This window comes from Cydia strobilella, chromosome 8, assembly GCF_947568885.1.
Source record: "Cydia strobilella chromosome 8, ilCydStro3.1, whole genome shotgun sequence".
NCBI classification, from domain to species: domain Eukaryota; kingdom Metazoa; phylum Arthropoda; class Insecta; order Lepidoptera; family Tortricidae; genus Cydia; species Cydia strobilella.
In genome coordinates, this window is record NC_086048.1 from 14,353,041 (window position 1) to 14,359,040 (window position 6,000).

Consider the following 6,000-nt stretch of genomic DNA (forward strand, 5'->3'; position numbering starts at 1 on the left):
AGTTTTCATGTACCTTATGTAGTATCTAGTCGTAGTAAGATATACTCTATCCAACTAATTGGATTGCAGCGTGTAGTGTACAGTTTTCATGTACCTTATGTAGTATCTAGTCGTAGTAAGATATACTTTATCCAACTAATTGGATTGCAGCGTGTAGTGTACAGTTTTCATGTACCTAATGTAGTATCAAGTCGTAGTAGATATACTGTATCCAGCTAATTGGATTGCAGCGTGTACAGTTTTCATGTCCCCGACCCCGTTTATTAAAAACAAATTATATCAAGCTGAACTCGACTCTTATTAAGTCGTCGAAATAAATAGGATCATGCATCGAATGAAAACAGAATTTGCATTTAGACAGATTTCATTATTGTTTCGTGGAAAACAATTTGTTTTGATGGGTGTCATCAATTCCTCTTTTGTTGTTAACTTTATTTAGAAGCGTTATTTTGCACAATGTACAATTAATACAGTTACCTACTGTATCTGAATGATGTTATTTAGTTATTGTGTGTCTTGTTCGCGCCAATAGATGTACGGATAAGTACGAGCGAAATGCACGATATCTGAATGACATCATTTAGAAGTCATTATGATGTCACTGTACGTTCGAATTGGCTTGAAGTATTCGAAGTTTATATTGTTTACAGTACATATGGTGCTACTTTCTCACACTAGTGCGTAAAGAGCACTTTTCGTGCATATTATGTCGAAAGTTTAAAGGGCCATAATGTACTTTAAAACGTTGTTTGATACACGTGCGAATAGGTAATTCGCAACTCGTGTCGATTCAAAACACTCCCTGCGGTCGTGTTTTGATTTATCGCCACTCGTTTCGAATTTCCTCTTTTCCGCACTTGTATCGAAAATAACTTTACTATTATAATATTGTTAAGTATGATTAATGGTTATGGATATGATTTGTCAGTTGTCAACAGGGACATTTTTGGTTGAAGAACTGTCATTGTTTACAGCTGAAAGATCATATCGATAACAAAATGACATCATTACCTATATTCTATAAAATGTACTTTCGAATTGGCCTCGTGGTTATTTAGGTAAGTCCTAATTCAGGGCCATATTGATTTTATCTCTATTTTGCTACATATTTTGAAACCGCCGCGATATCACGTAAATATCAAAAATGTAGGGAACGTAAGAGGCATCTTTACATAACAGTCACCTTAAAACAGTTTATACACTACAAAGGGAATCTAATTAACTGTAGGTATAAGCTTAATGACACGAGGACCTAATAGCACATGATAACATGATCAGACCCGTGAAGCGAACCTAAGATAGCTGCCATGTGCCGGCATAATCACAGTAACAGGGCAGGTAATAACATTACTTGCCACGCTTTGCCCTAGTGTAGCTTGAGACAGTAGGTTATCGCACGTGCATGCTCTGACTTGGTTTGAGCAGCAAACTGACCTAATTTATCAGGGGGCCTATCGCGAACTACGTTCGACGTGTTGCCTCTCTGTCGCACTTGTACATTCGTACGTAAGTGGGACAGGGAGGCAACACGTCGAACGTGTTCGCGGTAGGCCCTCAGCTCGGCTATTAGCGACCTTTACACGTAAAGTTCTATGGCCTGATCCTACCTTAACTGATTGGCTTAATGCGTCAACGTTTTCGGGTTTTTCAAAGCGTGCAGGGAGATCAAAATAAAACGTTAAGAAGGGATTGCCAATCACATGGCGAAACGATCAATCAGTGGTGTCAATCAAAATTTATATCTATCGCTTTTAGTCACCTATCTTACCCCTGTATTGCGGTAAACGGTCAAGAATCGCGATTGACAAGCGCGCTTGATCGTCTCGATACCACTTAATGTAACTGCGTACTAAGAACTTTATTCCCAGGGGTAATCAATATAACGTGACTAAAAAGATCTAACTGTTCTGCATAGACTGTGTTCCAGGTTATTCGACACACGTGCTGCTGTGCGTGCTTATTACACAACTGGGGCAGTTAAGACGACTCCCTGATAATGGCAGTTGCTTCTTTCTCTCTTATTAGAAAATGTCAAAATTTGAATATACATAGTAGTGAGACGTTAGATACATGCGCGTATAGTTATCTAGCAACTAGACTAGGTAAACTAAGCTGTTGGTCTTTTTGGTCTTATTGACTTTAAAAAATGTGTCTTGCCCATAATTTGTTTAGGGTTCCGTACCTCAAAAGGAGAAAATAGGATCACTTTGTTATCCGTCCGTCTGTCTGCCTGTTAAGGCCCTTTATCTCGGAAACTTGTCTAGGTATAGAGTTCAAATTAAAACCATATACTCAGGTCTACAGTCGCTTCAGTCCCTTGAATATCTGAAAAAATCAAACTTCTAAGTTAACGTAAAAAAAAGATACGGCCGTTTATGCAGCAGAAACATATATTTCGACACTCTCAAGGGAATCTAAATTTATAGGGTACTTCCCGTTGACCTAGAACTATGAAATTAGGCAAGTAATATCGTCTTACACTGTACAGGGAAAAATCTAAAAAGTATAAATTTGTAAAATAAATAAATAATAATAAGAATATTTGTACGGAACTCTCGGTGGGCGAGTCCGACTCGCTCTTGTCCGGTTTTTTTCGTAAAAATATTATCTTTCAGATTATTCAGATTAATTACCTGTATGTTAAAATATAGGTAGCCTATGTCAGCCATAATATTTCTCGTATTCGAATGAAAAGTACGAACTTTCTGCTTTGCCATATTTTTAAGTAGCATCCATAGGTATATATTTATGTGGTAGCCAAGATTTATTTTTAGGCTTATACGACTTTTTTAATTTAACCCAATGGGGGAATTATACCATTTTCTTGACGTTTTCTCAATCACCAATTGAATTGTTACCTATAATCCACATAAAACTTACAATTACAATTTGTGCGCAACTCTCAGTGGGCATTGGGCAAGTTTTTAAACGAACTCTCACTTGACCGGTTTTTTTAAAGTTTTTTTATCCTTTAATCCTAACCTATGGTGCTCAAACATGGTCATTAACTGAGGCGTTAAAGTCCAAACTCAAGGTTTGCCAGCGAGCGATGGAGCGCAGTATACTAGGTGTTCGCAGAACTGATAGAATCAGAAACACGGAAGTGCGCTCCAGAACTCGAGTTGTAGATGTAGGTATCCAGATCGCTAAGCTTAAGTGGGACTGGGCTGGGCATGTCTGCCGCATGCGCCCTGAAAGGTGGGCCAAAATGGTTACCGAGTGGGACCCACGGAACACCATAGCTGGTGCTGGCCGGGGTGCAGGTAGGCCGAAAAGGAGATGGCGGGAGTCGGGACGACTTGGACGCATTTTATCCGCATTGGCGGGAAACTACAAACGACAGGGTGGAGTGGAGGAAGCGAGGGGAGGCCTTTGCCCAGCAGTGGGACAATAAATTAGGCTATTAGAAAAAAAAAAACTTTAATCTACTAAAAAAACTAGCGAACGCTCTGAAAACCAGAAGAGCATGCCTTTAGTTCTTAACTCGCAGCTATTCTTAACAAAATACTTGAACCAAACTACTTAAATTTGTTGTAAAAATATTATTCCAGCTTGAAAACTTTCGAGTTGCTTGTGGAAATTTCTTACAACTTTGAACTTCCGAGTATGGGAAGTTTGGAGTTGTATTAACGTACCGGAATTACTGAAGGGTTGGAAATTAGAGCGTAGTTTTGAAACAGTTTGAGTACGTTATCGTACAGGTTTTTATAAATATGTGACATTCTTCTTCTGCATATCCTTATTTGTATCTGTGATTGAATCATTCATCATCATAAAATAACAACAATATTTCCACAAGGCTCATATATATTCATACTCCTTTATACATAGAATTACAAATTGTACATGTCAAAAGGGTAAATAATATAATATTCATATAATTAGGTCCATGTAAATTACAATTCATTAAAATAATAATCATCAAGTAAAGTAAAATAAAATAAAACATTATTATTCACAACGACGGAACTTAATCGCGTAAAATAAGTTGAATAATAATGAGTAAAAATCGTGAAAGTTTAAATCAGTGTAAAATAAAACAGTATAAAAATAATCAACACAATTATCTCATACTTATAGAAACACAACGAACATACATTATTAATTAAGTAAGTAAGTAAATATTCTTTATCGTGCACCATAAAGTTAAAAAAAAAATACACAGAAAGCGAAATGCAAGCTTAAGACTAGGTAACAACAGGCGGTCTTATCGCTAAGAAGCGATCTCTTCTAGACAATTAAATTAAGATTGTCATCTTTTATTATCATGATTATTATATTCTGACCTGTCATAAACAACATATTTTTGTGTAATACGTGAACTTTTAAATGTCTTTATTAGAAAAAGGTGTATGTTATTTCTAATATATTTAATTATGTAACATAGGTATTGTGATATGAGTGCCATTATGTTGCTATTTATGAAGAGTTGCCTAGCGTGGTTCCGTGTGGGGTATATGATAATTATAATCCGTACTGCACGTTTTTGTAAAATGAATACACGCTGCCATCCCGCAACTGTGCCCCAGAATTCTAGACCATAGCACATCACCGAATGGAACAGCGAGAAGTAGCTAGCCCTTAGCTGCTGGTGAGGCAAGATACGCGCCAACCTGCTCAGTGCGAAACAGGCACCAGATAATTTGCCACACACGACATCAATATGCACATTCCATTTCAAGGCCGCGTCCAACGTCACGCCTAGAAACTTAGTGCCATGTGCCAGAGGAAGAACGGCGCCATCCAACGTTTAACCATTCGCAGAAAACCATCCCCGTAGCCTAGATATCTCTGAGGCTATAATGTTTTCTAGATACGGAATTGTATTTGCGGTTATTATATCACAGGCATCGTCCGCAAAGATATATATTTCATCATTTACGATTTTAGGTAAATCGTTTACCTGGATCAGAAAACACAAATTTGCTAAAGACGAACCCTGGGGTACGCCGATATCGATTCTCCCGCTATCAGATTTAGTGCGGCCGTTATTTATAGCAATACATTGGTGTCACTGGCTAGCAAGTCCGGCATTAACTTAAGGCTAGGGCCGCGGATACCAATTTGCTCAATTTTTTTTTCAAGTACATTATGACTGCAGAGGTCGAATGACCGTGTCATATCACATAATATTTTTGCGACATGACATTGGTTTTCCTTAGCCATCAATATATATTTAGGGCTTGACGAATAACGTCTAAACATGATTTTGCATTAATGATTTTGGGCGGTCGTTAAAACTAAAGGAGTTCATACATATACTTTTGCGCCAAACAAAACATTCTAAATAGAAACAAAAGCACCGCTAAGCACCTACTCCGTCCCACAATAACATACATTGTCGTTAGCTTTTCTTCTAAAAGCAAATATACTTTATACGTCCCTGTGGGTCGATACGGGATACTTAGAAAGTGAATTATCCACGCGGGAGCCAAGTAGGTAAATAAAATCCACAAATAAATGGGACTAACAACGTTCACGTAGGCAATCATTTCGTTAAGAAAGTACGAGCAAGTTTTATTTCTCTCGGGGACTGGCCGGGCTCGCAAATCATTATTATGTCGTCTTATAGTTGTTTGGGCTTAGTGTCGATGCATTCGCTTCCGTTATGCGTTGCTGTATAAACTGCTGCATTAAGTGATAAAAGTCAATTGGAATTTGTTTATAAAACGAGTAATAAATAAAACACTAGTTATTATGGCGGTAAAAATAAGAAATTATTCTTTGTTTTGTTGACGGCCGGTCTGGCCTAGTGGGTTGTGACTCTGCCTACGAAGCCAATGGTCACGGGTACGAATCCCGGTAAGGGCATTTATTTGTGCGATGAACACAGATATTTGTTCCTGAGTCATGGGTGTTTTCTATGTATATAATTAGTATAGTATATCGTCGTCTAGTACCCATAGTACAAGCTTTGCTTAGTATGGGCAAAGATAGATATAACTCCGTAATAGATGGATACAGTCTAAGGAAAAAACGTGCCTCGAAAATCAAGAAAAT